This window comes from Pongo pygmaeus, chromosome 6 (assembly GCF_028885625.2).
Source record: "Pongo pygmaeus isolate AG05252 chromosome 6, NHGRI_mPonPyg2-v2.0_pri, whole genome shotgun sequence".
NCBI classification, from domain to species: domain Eukaryota; kingdom Metazoa; phylum Chordata; class Mammalia; order Primates; family Hominidae; genus Pongo; species Pongo pygmaeus.
In genome coordinates, this window is record NC_072379.2 from 111,310,230 (window position 1) to 111,325,701 (window position 15,472).

General features: G+C 38.1%; 1 long non-coding RNA gene across 2 annotated transcripts in view; it reads left to right on the forward strand.

Annotated features, from left to right (window-relative positions):
• LOC129040189 (uncharacterized) overlaps nucleotides 1-15,472 on the forward strand; it is a 44,867-nt gene that overhangs the window by 17,236 nt on the left and 12,159 nt on the right. Inside the window, exons 7-8 of one of the 2 annotated variants that reach the window (XR_008503563.1) lie at nucleotides 8,502-8,590; nucleotides 9,340-15,078. The exons of the other annotated variant lie outside the window; for it this stretch is intronic. This is a non-coding gene — a long non-coding RNA (uncharacterized LOC129040189). Of the gene's footprint in view, nucleotides 1-8,501; nucleotides 8,591-9,339; nucleotides 15,079-15,472 lie in introns of those variants that run through there. 2 annotated transcript variants of the gene reach the window in all.

Here is a 15,472-nt window from a genome sequence, read left to right on the forward strand (position 1 = left end):
AATAGATAACTGATACAATAGCAGGAAGCAAAAGCCCTTGGTAATCTCCACTTTCATCTCCAAACAATCTATGCAAACAGTTAAAATATTGTTCAAGGGGGAGAGAATTATATTTTATCTTATCAAGCTTTGTCAAAGCCTTATCAAGTATTTTATTAATTTTCTATTACTTTGAAGAAGTAAAAAAATTATTAAAGCCAGTTTTACAGACTAATCTTCTACTTTCTTCTTTTGTTCGCCCTTTTATATCTGCTGATCTTTATCTCCAATATAAGCTATGTCCAAAGCCAACTCTCCTTCTCTAGTTTGAGGTGAAATGTCTCTTACTACCATCAACTGCTTTTAGATCACCCCTGTAGCTCATTTTTATTTTTAAAAACCTTTTCTCCCTTTATAAATATATGGTACCTTTTAAATGAATTCCAACTATCTCTGAACATGCCACATAGGTGAATATTAATTAGAACATTATATGCATTTGTTATTTAGTTTCCCCTTGGAAATAAAATGTAAAGGAAAACTATGGAAAAATATACTTACTCTAGGCATTCTCTGCAGTGATTTATGACAGATGAAATAAGCAATAAAGGATGCTAACAAAGCTATTTCTTTGGACAATCTGAACCTCGTAGGTTTGACACATTTTAATTGCAAAATAAATGACAAATAATGGTGCACTACTATGATTTTTTGTCTTTATCATTATGCTTGCTGTTTTTTACATATTGTAATTACTTATCCCTATTTTTATGTAGGTCTGTGCCATGGTATATCTCTCTGACTAGTTTTTAAGTCAGGAGGAATTGTGTATCGTGGGATACAAAATGAAATTTAGGAAGACTTAAGCAAGTTAAAGAATGTTTGTAACCAATAGCCTTATTCTATGGCTGACTCACTTCTGCACATCATCTCCATAAAATTTGCCTTATAAAAAAGAACTTCATTTTCAGAGAAATTGGCTGATAAAATGTGGCATTAATATTATTAACAACTTTCCATCAAATGATATACGCAGTTTACTGAAAAGAAAAGCAGAGCTAATGGTAATAGTTGTAAATGTGCAGAGAAGATAATTGTAGTTCTATAGCTGGAGAAGCCTGGAAGATATCTATTCCAAATTTCTCATTTTGCAGATGAGGACACTAAAATCCAGGAAACTGACTGGTTAAAGTTATGTCTAAGGTTAAATCATGTAAATGGCTCCTCTGGGTTTCCAGTGCACAACCTGCATGGCTGTACAATTAGTACAACCCTGTTTGATTTCATTCCATTTCTTTGAAGCTTAAAGATTAACTACGTTTTTTTGGATGACCGTTGTGTTTTCCAGGATGTGCACTGTGTTAGAGCTCTTGTGTGGAATTCATACAAAGAAACCAAAAGAGCCATTTATGATTTGAACTATGGTCTCAGACTAAATCCTTCTCACACTTGTACTTTAATATTAAGAGGGGCCATCATCAAGTCTATTACAGATGTAAATGAGCAGTTTAATGCGAATAAAGATCATGAAAACGTAAATGCAATATTTGTGGGGTTGAATTTATTTTTTTCAAAAAATAAAAAGGACACATGTGCAGAATGTACAGGTTTGTTACATAAGTATACACGTGTCATGGTGGTTTGCTGCACCTATTGACCTGTCCTCTAAGTTCCTTCCCTTCACCCCCCAGCCCCCAACAGCCCTGCTGTGTGTTGTTCCCTTCTCCGCATCCATGTGTTCTCAATGTTCAACTCCAACTTATGAGTAAGAACATGTGGTGTTCAGTTTTCTATTCCTGTGTTAGTTTGCTGAGGATAATGGCTTCTAGCTTCATCCATGTCCCTGCAAAGGACATGATCTCATTCCTTTTTATGGCTGCATAGTATTCTGTGGTGTATATGTATCACATTTTCTTTATCCAGTCTATCATTGATGGGCATTTGGGTTGCTTCCATGTTTTGGTATTGTAAATAATGCTGCAATAAACATATGTGTTCATGTGTCTTTATAGTAGAATGATTTATATTCCTTTGGGTATATACCCAGTAATGGGATTGCTGGGTCAAATGGTATTTCTGGTTCTAGATCCTTGAGGATTCGCTGTACTGTTTTCCACAATGGTTGAGGTAATTTACATTCCCACCCACAGTGTAAAAGTATTCCTGTTTCTCCATAGCCTCGTCAGCATCTATTGTTTCCTGACTTTTTAATAATCACCATTCTGACTGGCATGAGATGGTATCTCATTGTGGTTTTGATTTGCATTTCTCTGATGATCAGTGATGTTGAGCATTTTTTTATGTTTCTTAGCTGTGTAAATGTCTTTTTTTGAGAATTGTCTGTTCATATCCTTTGCCCACTTTTTGATGGTTTTTTTTTGTTTTTTTTTCTTGTAAATATGTTTAAGTTCCTTGTAGATTCTGGATATTAGATCTTTGTCAGATGGGTAGATTGCAAAAATTTTCTCCCATTCTGGAGGTTGCCTGTTCACCCTGATGATAGTTTCTTTTGCTGTGCAGAAGCTCTTTAGTTTTATTAGATCCCATTTCTCAATTTTGGCTTTCGTCACAATTTCTTTTCCCACTTTTGTCATGAAGTCTTTGCCCGTGCCTGTGTCCTGAATGGTATTGCCTAGATTTTCTTTGAGGGTTTTGATGGTTTGGGGTTTTACATTTAAGTGTTTAATCCATCTGGAGTTAATTTTTGTATAAGGTGTAAAGAAGGGGTCCAGTTTCTGTTTTCTGCATATGGCTAGCCAGTTTTCTCAGCACCATTTACTGAATAGGAGATCCTTTCCCCATTGCTTGTTTTTGGTAGGTTTGTTGAAGATCAGATGGTTGTAGATGTGTGGTGTTATTTCTGAGGTCTTTGTTCTGCTCCATTGGTCTATATGTGTGTTTTGGTACCAGTACCATGCTGTTTTGGTTACTGTAGCCTTGTAGTATAGTTTGAAGTCAGGTAACGTGATGCCTCCAGCTTTGTTCTTTTTGCTTAGGATTGTCTAGGCTATGCAGGCTCTTTTTCGGTTCCATATGAAATTTAAAATAGTTTTTTCTAATTCTGTGGAGAATGTCAATGGTAGTTTGATGGGAATAGCACTGAATCTATAAATCACTTTTGGCAGTATGGCCATTATCACGACATGGATTCTTCCTATCCATGAGCATGGAATGTTTTTCCATTTGTTTGTGTCCTCTCTTATTTCCTTGAGCAGTGGTTTGTAGTTCTCCTTGAAGAGGTCCTTAATATGCCTTGTTAGCTGTGCTCCTAGGTCTTTTATTTTCTTTGTAGTAATTGTGAATGGGAGTTCACTCATGATTTGGCTCTCTGCTTGCCTATTCTTGGTGTAAAGGAATGCTTGTGATTTTGCACATTGATTTTGTATCCTGAAACTTTGCTGAAGTTGCTTATCAGTTCAAGAAGTTTTTGGACTGAGATGATGGGATTTTCTAAATAGACCATCATGTCATCTGCAAACAGAGACAAGTTGACTTCCTCTCTTCCTATTTGAATACTCCTTATTTCTTTCTCTTGCCTGACTGCCCTGGCCAGAACTTTCAATACTATGTTGAACTGGAGTGGGGAGGGAGGGCATCCTTGTCTTGTACCAGTTTTCAAAGGGAATGCTTCCAGTTTTTCCCCATTCAATATGATTTTGGCTGTGGGTTTGTCATAGATAGCTCTTATTATTTTAAGATATGTTCCATCAACCCCTAGTTATTGAGAGTTTTTAATATGAAGCTATGTTGAATTTTATCAAAGGCCATTTCTGCATCTATTGAGATAATTATGTGGTTTTTATTGTTGGTTCTGTTTATGTGATGGATTACTTTATTGATTTGTGTATGTTGAACCAGCCTGGCATCCCAGGGATGAACCTGAGTTGATCATGGTGATTAAGGTTTTTGATGTGCTGCTGGATTCAGTTTGCCAGTATTTTACTGAGGATTTTTGCATCGATGTTCATGAGGGATATTGGCATGAAGTTTTCTTTTTTTGTGTCTCTTCCCAGTTTTGGTATCAGGATGATGCTCGCTACATAAGATGAGTTAGGGAGGAGTCCCTCCTTTTCTGTTGTTTGGAGTAGTTTCAGAAGGAATGGTACCAGCTCCTCTTTGTATTTCTGGTAGAATTCAACTGTGAATCTGTGTGGTCCTGGGCTTTTCTCAGTTGATAGGTAATTAATTACTGCCTCAATTTCAGAGCTTGTTATTGGTCTATTTAGGGATTCAACTTCTTCCTTGTTTAATCTTAGCAGGGTGTATGCATCCAGGAGTTTACCCATTTCTTTTAGACTATTTAGTTTATTTGCATAGAGGTGTTTATAGTATTCTCTGATGGTAGTTCGTGTTTCTGTGGGGTCAGTGGTGATATCCCCTTTATCATTTTTTATTGTGTGTATTTGATTCTTTTCTCTTTTCTTCTTTATTTGTCTAGCTAGCAGTCTATCTATTTTGTTAATGTTTTCAAAAAACCAGCTCCTGGATTCATTGACTTTTTGAAGGGTTTTTTTGTGTCTCTATTGCCTTCAATTCTTCTCTGATCTTAGTTATTTCTTGTCTCCTGCTAGCTTTTGGATTAGTTTGCTCTTGCCTCTCTAGCTCTTTTAATTATGATGTTAGGATGTCAATATGAGATCCTTCTAGCTTTCTGATATGGGTATTTATTGCTATAAATTTCCCTCTTAACACTGCTTTAGCTGTGTCCCAGAAATTCTGGTATGTTTTCTCTTTGTTCTCACTGGTTTCAAAGAACTTCTTGATGTCTGCCTTAATTTCATTATTTATGCAGGAGTCATTCAGGAGCAAGTTGTTCAATTTCCTTGTAATTAATTGTGTGGTTTTGAGTGAGTTTCTTAATCCTGAGTTCTAATTTGATTGCACTGTGGTCTGAGAGACTGTTAAGATTTCAGTTTTTTTTTGCATTTTCTGAGGAGTGTTTTACTTCCAATTATGTGGTCAATTTTAGAATAAGTGCCATGTGGCATTGAGAAGAATGTATATCTGTTGATTTTGGGTTGAGAGTTCTATAGACGTTTAATAGGCCCACTTGATCCAGAGGTGAGTTCAAGTTCTGAATATCCTTGTTAATTTTCTGTCTCATTGATGTGTCTAATACTGACAGTGGGTTGCTAAAGTCTTCCACTATTATTGTGTGTGAGTCTAAGTCTCTTTGTAGGTCTCTAGAACTTGTTTTATGAAACTGGGTGCTCCTGTATTGGGTGCATATATATTTAGAATAGTTAGCTCTTTTGTCAAATTTTACCCTTTACCATTATGTAATGCCCTTCTTTGCCTTTTTTGATCATTGTTGGTTTAAAGTCTGTTTTGTTAGAGACTAGGATTGCAACCCATGCTTTTTTTTTTTTGCTTTCCATTTGCTTGGTAAATTTTCCTCCATTCTTTTATTTTGAGCCTGTGTGTGTCTTTGCACATAAGATGGGTCTCTTGAATAAAGCACAGTGATGGATCTTGACTCCTTATCCAATTTGCCAGTCTGTGTCTTTTAATTGGGGCATTTAGTCCATATACATTTGAGGTTAGTATTGTTATGTTTGAATTTGATCCTGTCATTGTGATGCTAGCTGGTTATTTTACACACTAGTTGATGCAGTTTTTTTTTTTTTTTGTAGTGTCATTGGTCTTTATATTTTGGTGTGTTTTTGCAGGGCTAGAAGTGGTTTTTCCTTTCCATATTTAGTGCTTCTTTCAGGACCTCTTGCAGGGAAGGCCTGCTAGTAATAAAATCCCTCAGCATTTGCTTGTCTGTAAAGGATTTTATTTCTCCTTCTCTTATGAAGCTTAGTTTTGCTGGATATGGAATTCTGTGTTGAAAATTCTTTAAGAAGGTTGAATATTGGCCCCCAATCTCTTCCGGCTTGTAGGGTTTCAGCTGAGAGGTCCACTGTTAGTCTGATGGACTTCCATTTGTAGGTGACCTGGCCTTTCTCTCTGGCTGCCCTTCACAACTTTTCCTTCATTTCAACCTTGGAGAATCTGATGATTATGTGTCTTGGGGTTGATCTTCTCATGGAGTATCTTAATGGTGTTCTCTGTATTTCCTGAATTTGCATGTTGGCCTGTCTTGCTAGGTTGGGGAAGTTCTCCTGGATAATATCCCAAAGTGTGTTTTTCAGCTTGTTTCCGTTCTCCCTGTCTCTTTCTGGTACTCCAATCAATTGTAGGTTCGGTCTTTTTATGAAGTCTCATATCTCTTGGGGGCTTTGTTTATTCCTTTTCATTCTTTTTTTCTCTGTTCTTGTCTCCATGTCTTATTTCAGTAAGGTGGTCTTCAAACTCGGATATCCTTTCTTTTGCTTGGTTGATTTGGCTGTTGATACTTGTGTATGCTTCACGAAGTTCTCTTGCTGTACTTTTCAGCTCCATCAGGTCATTTTTGTTTCTCTCTAAACTGGTTTTTCTAGTTAGCAATTCCTCTAACCTTTTATCAGTTTCTTAGCTTGTTTGGAGTGGGTTAGAACATGCTCCTTTAGCTCATCGTAGTTTTTTTACTACCCATCTTCAGAAGCCTACTTCTATCAATTCATCCATCTGATTTCTCATCCAATTCTGTGCCCTGATGGAGAGACATTGCTATCATTTGGAGGAGAAGAAGCACTCTGGCCTTTTGAGTTTTCAGCATTTTTTCATTGATTCTTTCTCATCTTTGTGAGTTTGTCTAGTTTCAGTCTTTAAGGCTGCTGACCCTTGGATGGGGATTTTGTGGGGGCCTTTTTGTTGTTGTTGTTGATGCTGTTGTTTTTGGTTTCTGCTTGTTTGTTTTTCTTTCAGTAGTCTGGTCCTTCTTCTGTAGGGCTGCTGCAATTTGCTGGACATTCACTTCAGGCCCTATTCATCTGATTTGCTCCTGTGCCTGAAGATGTTACTCAAGGAGGCTGGAGAGCAGCAAAGATGGGTGTCTCCTCCTTCTTCTGGGACCTCTGACCTTGAGGGGCACCAACATGATGCTAGTAGGATCACTCCTGTATAGGGTGTCTGACAACCCCTGTTGGAGGGTCTCAGCCAGTTGGGTGGCACAGGGAGCAGGACCTATTTAATGAAGCACTTTTTCCCTTGGTGGAGAAGGTGTGTTTCTCAGGGGAAACCCACTCATCTAGGCTGCCTGGATTCCTCAGAATTAACAGGAGAGGCTAAGTCTGCTGGTCCACAGAGACTGTGGCTACCCTGCCCCTGACCAGGGGCTTAGGCCCAGGGAGATTTGAATTCTGTCCCTAGCCTCTGGCTGGAGTTATTAGAGATCCAGCAGGGAAGCCCCACCCACTGAGGAAGGATGGGTCAGGGTTAGGCTTTAAGAGGCCCTCTGGCCACAGAATGCCACAGCTGGTGTGTTGGGCTGTGGGGACAAGTCTTGGGACCAAGCTGTCCAGCCTACCTGGCTCCAGCAGGGGAAAAGTGCAGCCTGGAGCTATAGAAATGGATGTCGCCCTTTCCCCTCTCAGGGAGCTTAGCGTGTTAGGCAGTTGTGAGTCCCAGTGCTGGCTGTTGCCCCTCCCCCACGGTACTCAAAAGGCTTTGACAGCAGACAACCACAGCTGGTGCTGGTCACCCCTCCCCCAGGAGTTTGGTAGGCCTAAGCAGATTCCAGCTGAGAGGCTGTAGGAATCTGCACGTCTGGGCTGGGGGACGCTAGGCCCTGGTGGCGTGGGTTCACAAGTGGGATCTTCCAATCCGTGGGTTGCATAGTTCCGTGGAAAAAGCACAGTTTCCCCGGTTAGATAGCATGATCACTCATCACCTCCCTTGGCTGTGGGGTGTGGGCTCCCCTGCCCCATGTGGCTTTCAGGTGGGCTGCTGCACCACACTGCTCTTCTTTCTCTCTGTGGGTCATGCTAGCCTTCTAGTCAATTTTTTTTTTTTTTTTTTTTTTTTTTAGACAGAGTCTGGCTCTGTTGCCAGGCTGGAGTGTAGTGGCACAATCTTAGCTCACTGCAACCTCTACCTCCTGGGGTCAAGCGATTCTCCTCTCTCAGCCTCCTGAGTAGCTGGGACTATAGGCGTGTGCCACCACCCCCAGCTAATTTTTATATTTTTAGTAGAGATGGGGTTCCACCATGTTGGCCAGGATAGTGTCAATCTCTTTACCTTGTGATCTCCCCGCCTCGGCCTCCTGAAGTAGTCAATTTTGATGAAAGAACCTGGATACCTTGGTTGCCGGTGAAGGATTCACATGCTTGTTATGATTTTATTCAATGGGAGCCTCCGAATGCCATGGCTTCTAGTTGGCCATCTTGGCCCCACCCCCTAAATGCAATTTTCAATTTTCTTCTGCTGGCAGAAATATATAAAGAGCATGATCTCTATGATTTTTTCAGCTCAGACTGAGTCTTTTTCCACTTATCATAGGGAAGATGGGCTCCTCTTAGGTGTTCTTTGTTTTTCTCACAGATTGCCACACACCCCATATTGTTCCTACCAAGATGAGTGTGATCGTTTTTTCAGAATTTTGTCTGGGTTAACAAGATGGCAAAATAGAGGGTCACTGACTTTAGTTTCTTTCACAGAAATACTGATTAGCAACTATCCACAGACAAGAATGCCTTTGTGAAAAATCCCAGAACCCAAGACGTCGTGGGGAGAAGGGACAGGGGAGGTGAGGCTGAAGCACTCCCTTGGAGTACAAAAACTGAGAAAAGTCATATTACAAGTCACATTTTGCCCATGTTGCCCCTCTCACAGCCTGGCACAGTGCCACTCCAAGAGGGAACCTTCAGGCTTATGGTTTCTCCAGTGAGAAAAAGGGAGCTTGAGGTAGTCAGCTTCCCTAGCATTTCAGAGTGCTCCCCAGGAGGCCCACTTATATCTCACTTCATGAGGAACACTGGGGGAATTGGCACGGCTACAGCACAAGGGGTGGGCTAGGTACAAAAGAAGGGAGGCAGGGCTTATAGCTACCGGGAGGCAGAGCTTATAACTACCAGCAGGCAAATCTTAGTGCTGGCACTAGATCCCTGCCAGCAGCCTTGACTAACCAGAGAGACCAGCCACTGGCTCTGCCCACCCACAGAACTAAGCCAGCTGCCCCAACTGGCCAACAAGGATGGTCAGAGTTCTGCCCAGCTGAGATTGCTGGTTAGTAGTCTGGCCTAGCCACAGAGCCCAGACTATAACCACACCAACTAGCAGCCTGGCCAGTGACCCTTCCCATCCAAGGAACACAGTTAGCAGCCCTACCTAGGCAAGGGACCCAACCAGTTATGTTGCCCAACTTTGAGGCACAGACTATGGCCATGCCCAATTGCAGTGTCCAGCTAGTGGCCCTGCTTGACCATAGAGCATAGCCAATAGACTCACCTGACCACAGAGCATAGCTAATAACCCCCACTTGACCTCATAACACAGGCACTGGCCCTGCCCAATCAGAGACTCTGGCAGCTTGCCTCATCTATCCATGGGTACTACCAGATGGCCTATCCCACTCCAGGCTGGGATGACTCATGAAGGTCTTTTCCGAATGAAGTAAACCAGTAAAGGCTGGAAGAGGGAACAGCTTACTCAAATGCATAGACACCAATGCAAGGATACAAGCATCACGAAGAATCAGAGGAACATGACATTACCAAAGCAAACAAATAAAGCTTCAATAACTGACTGTAAAGAAATAAGTATCTATAAACTGACTGGCAAAGAATTCAGAATAACCCTATTAAAGAAGTTTGTAACTACAAGAAGACACAGATAGGCAACTAAACAAAATTAGGAAAACAATACATGAACAAATGAAATGTTCATTAAAGAAAGCTGAAGAATGGAATTCTTCAACTAAAAAGTTCAATAAAGAGCTGATAGACTCAGGCAAGCAGAAGAAAGAATCAGTGAACTTGAAGACATCCTTTGAAATTATCCATTCAGAGGAGTAAAAAATCAGAAAAATGAAAAACAGTGAAGAAACCCTATAGGGTTTATGGGACACTATAAGCAAAACAATATACATATAATGGGAGTCCTAGAATGGGAGAGAGAATGGGGAGAAAGTCTATTTTAAAAAATAATGACTGTAAACTTCCCAAATTTGGGGAGAGAAATGGACATTGAGATTCATTAGACCCAAAGGTTCTCAAATAGGTTGATCTCAAAGAGGTATACAGCAAGTAAATTAGCAGAATTCAAAGACAAAGAGAGAATTTTTAAAGTAGCAAGAGAAAAGTGACTCATCACATATGAGGGAGCCTCCATCAGACTTCACTGGATTACTCATGAGAAATCTTGCAGGCCAGGAGAGAGTAGGGACATATATTAAAAATATTGAAAGCAGTAAAACTGCCAAGAATACTATACCCAGCAAAGTTGTCCTTGAGAAATGAAGGAAAGATAAAGACTTTCCCAAACAAAAGCTGTGGGAGTTTATTACTACTAGACCTGCCTTACAAGAAATGCTAAAGGGAGTTAAGGGAGTTTTTCAATCTGAAATTAAATGATTATAATTAACAATGTAAAAGCACATGAATGTATAAAACTCACCGGGAAAGGTAAATACAGTCAGCCCTCTATATCTTTGGGTTTCACATCTGTCAAGTCAACCAACCACAGATTTAAAATATTAGGAAAAAACACATCAATATTGAAGATGTACAGACATTTTTCTTGTCATTCTTCCCTATACAATACAGTGTAACAACTATTTATATAGTATTTACATTTTATTAGGTATTATAGGTAAATTAGAGATGATTTAACGTTGGAAAATGTGCATAGGTTATATGCAAATATTATGCTACTTTTTATCAGGGATTTGAACATCTGCAAATTTTGGTATCCACAGAAAGTTCTGGAATCAATCCCCTACAAACAGTGAGGGGCAAGTGTATATAGTTAAATTCTGAATTTTCTAGTATTGAAATAGTCTTACGTAAATCACTTTCAACTCTAGTGTAAAAGTTTAAAGACAAATATTAAAAGTAACTTTAACTGCAATAATTTGTTAATGAACACACAATATTAAACAGATGTAAATTGTAACATTAATAACCTTAAATGTGAGTTGGTGGGGAGAATTAAAAGTATAGAGTTTTTTTTATGTGATTGAACTTATGAGCTTAAAATAAAATGTTATAACTATAAAGTATTTTTAAATAAGCCTCATGATAGCCACAAAGGAAATATCTGTAGTTGATACAGAAAAAATTAAGATAAAGGAATCCAAGCATACCACCATAAAAAGTCATAAAATCACAAAGGAAAACAGCAAAAGAAGAAGAAGGGAAGAGAGGAACTCCAAAACAGAAAACAACAAAATGGCAATAGTAAGTCCTTACCTATTGATGATTAAATATAAGTGGATTAAGTTATCTAATCAAGAAACATAGAGTGGCCAAATGGATTTTAAAAACCAAGATCCAACTATGCTGCATATAGGAGACTCACTTTCAGTTTAAAGACACGCATAGGTCTCAAGTGAGAAATAATTTGGCAAATAAAAATTAAAAAATAAAAAAAAGACACACATAAGCTGGAAGTGACGGAATGGAAAATAATATCCCATGCATATGGTAATCTAAAGAAAGTTGGGGTGGCTACTTAGACAAAATAGACTTTAAGTCAAGAACTGTGACAAGAGACAAAGAGGGCCATTATACAATGACAAGGGGGTCATGTCATCAAGAGGATATAACAATTGTAAATATATATGTACCCAAAACTGGAGTACCTAAATATATAAAGGAAATATTAACAGAACTGGAGGGAGGAGAAATAGATAGCAATACAATAGTGGTAGGGGACTTCAATACCCACCTTCCACAATGACAGAAAATCAATAAGGGAACAGAGGAATTAAACAATGTTGTAGACCGAGTGGCTCTAACAGACAAATATAGAACATTCTATCCAAAAGCAGCAGATTACATATTCTCCAAATAAAGATCAAATGTTAGGACTTAAAACGTCTTAAGATAGCAATCATATCAAGTATCTTTTCTGACCACAATGGTATAAAACTGGAAATCAATGACAGGAGAAAAATGGAAAACTCACAAATATGTGGAAATTATGCAACACATTTCTGAACAACCAATGGGAAAAAGAAGAAATCAAAAAGGAAATTTTAAAAATATCTTGAGAAAAATAAAATGGAAACACAACATACTAAAACTTATGGGATGCAGCAAAACCAGTTTTTAATATAGCAATAAATGCCTATGTCAAGAAAAATGAAAGATCTCAAATAACCTAACTTTAAACATCAAGGAAGAAGAAGAAATCTCAAACTTAGCCGAATAAACAAAGTAATAAAGATAAGAACAAAATACATGAAATACAGATTAGAAAGACAATATAAAAGATTAACAAAATGAAGACTTTGCTTTTTGAAAAGACAAACAAAATCGGCAAATTTAGCTAGATAACCAAGAAATAAAGAGAGGATTGAAATCAAATTATGAATGAAAGAGAAGGCATTACAACTGATACCATCCAACCACAAAGGGTCATAAAAGATTACTATGAACAATTATATACCAACAAATTGGGTAACCTTTTCTAGAAATATACGACCTACCAAGACTGACTCATAAAGAAATAGAAAATCTAAACACACCAGTAAAGAGTAAGGAGATTGAATTGTTAATTAAAAATTACCCAACAAAGAAGAGAACAGGACCGATGGTATCACTGGTGGATTCCACCAAATATTAATGAGCAATTAATGCCAATTCTTTTCAAACTTCCAAAAAATTAAAGAGGAGGAAACACTTCCAAACCTGTTCAATGAGGCCAGCGTTACCCCAACACCAAAGCCAGATATGGATACTATAAGGAAAAGAAATTACAGGCCAATATCCCTGATGAAAATAGATATAAAAATTCTCAACCAAATACTAGCAAACAAAATACTAGCAAAATTCAACAATACATTAAAAGGAGCATACACCATGATCAAATGGAATTTATTCCAGGCATGTAAGGGTGGCATGATATACGAAATCAATAAGTATGATACACCACTTTAACAAAATGGAGGATAAAAATCGTGTGATCATTTCAGTAGGTGCAAAAAAGCATCTGACAAAATTCAACATTCTTTCATTGTAAAAACTTTAAAAATTGGGTATAGAAGCAATATACCTAAACATGATAAAGACCACATATAACAGGCCCACAGCTAACATCATACTCAATGTTGAAAAGCTGAAAATTTTTCTCTAAGATTAGGGGCAAGTCAGGATGCCCACTCTTGCTCCTTCTATTCAACATAGTACTGAAAGTCCTAGCCATTGCAAGAGGCAAGAAAAAGAAATAAAAGGCAACCAAATCAAATAGGGAAAAGTTAAATTGCCTCTGATTGCAGATGACATGATCTTATCTATATAAAACCCTAATGGCTCCACCAAAGAAAACTATAGAAATAAGAACTTTAGTAAAGCTACAGGGTACAAAATCAATAAAAATCAGTTGCATGTCTACGCAATATCTGAAAATAAAAACTATGTCATTTACAATAACATCAAAAACAACAAAATCCTTATGAATAAATTTAACCAAGGGGTGAAAGATCTGTATATTGAAAACTACGTGATGTTGATGATAGAAATTGAAGAAGACACCAATAAATGGAAAAACATCCCATGTTTTGGAAGAACCCCTATCAAAATTCCAATGCCACTTTTCACAGAAATAGAAAAAACATCTTAAAACTCATATGGAACTATAAAAGACCCCAAATAGCCAAAGCAATCTTGAGAGAGAAGAGCAAAGTTGGAGGCATCAGACATTCTGATTTTAAGTTATTTTACAAAGCTATAGTAATAAAAATGGTATGGTACTGGCATAAAATCAGAAATGCTGACCAATGCAACAGAATAGAGACCAGAAATGAACCCATGCCTATACAGTCAACTAATATTTTACAAGGGTATCAAGAACATACTATTCAGAAAGAATAATCTCTTCAATAAATGATGCTGGGAAAACTGGATATCTATATGCAAAAAGAAATGAACTTGACCTCTATCTTATATCACACAAAAAAATTAACTTGAAATGAATTAAAGACTTAAATATCAAACCCAAACCAAAAACTTCTAGAAGAAAACATAGGGAAAATATTCTCTGTCCTTGGTCTTAGCAATGATTTGTTTGGATATGACACCAAAAGCACAGACCACAAGAGAAAAAAAAGTTGATCTACGTCAAATCAAACAGCTTCTGTTTGATAAAGGAAACAACTAAATGAAAATGTACCATAGGGAATGGGAGAAAATATTTGCAAACCATGTATCTGGTAAGAGGCTAATATCCAAAATACAAAAGGAACTCATACAATATAATAGCAAACACAAACAATCTGATTTTAAAATGGGAAAAAGACTTGAAGATATACAAATGGCCAATAGGTATATGAAAAGGTGCTCAGTATTACTAATTATCAGGGAAATGCAAATCAAACCACAATGAGATATTGCCTCAGACCTGAGTGGCCATTATAAAAAATACAAGGGATACAAAGGATAACAGATGTTTATGAGGATGCGGTGAAATGGGAACCCTTGTACACTGTTGGTGGGAATGTAAATTAGTGCAGCCATTATAAAAAACAGTATGAAGTTTCCTCAAAAAATTAAAAATCAACCTATCATTCGTTTGATCCGGCAATCCCATCTCTGGATATATACCTGAAGGAAATATAATTAGTATCTGGAAGAGACATCTGCACCCGTATGTTCATTGTAGTATTAACCACAATAGCCAAGACATGGAACCAATCTAAGTATCCACTGATGGATGAATGGACAAATAAAATTTGTATATATGTACACACACACACACACACACACACACTCTTACATAGGAAAACTTTTCAACCTTGGTTCCCCCCAAAAAAGGGAAATTCTGTCATTTACAACAATGTGGATGGACCTGGAAGATATGCTAAGTGAAATAAGCCAGACATATTAGAGACTTTTGGCCCATTGTCACTTTGCATTTGCCTAGTGTATAACCGAGGACAGGCAGAACATATATCCTACTAATTTGCTTATAGCATATTTGATAGAGTTAATTTCAGCACATAGAACAATCTTTTTGTAGAAAGTGGATTCTCAGGGTGTTGTCAAGTCTCAGCATAGTTTTCCCAGAGACCTCATCTCCATTAAAAAAAAATAATAATAGACATGGTAGCACATGACTGTAGTCCTAGCTACTCAGAAGGCTGAGATGGGAGGATAATTTCAGCCCAAGAGTTCGAGGTTGCAGTGAGCTATGATTACGCCACTGCACTCCAACCTGGGCCACAGAGAAGAAAAGAGGTTACTTGGCTCAAGGTTCTGAAGGCTGTACAAGAAGCACGGTGCCAGCATCTGTTTCTGGTGAGGGCTTCAGGCTGCTTCCACTCATGACAGAAGGGAAAGAGGAGCCAGCATGTTTGGAGATCACATAACAAGAGGAAGCAAGAGGCGTGGGGAGGTGCCAGGTTCTTTTTAACAACCATCTCCTGCGGGAACTAATAGAATGAAAACTCACTCCTTATGACGAGGAAGGC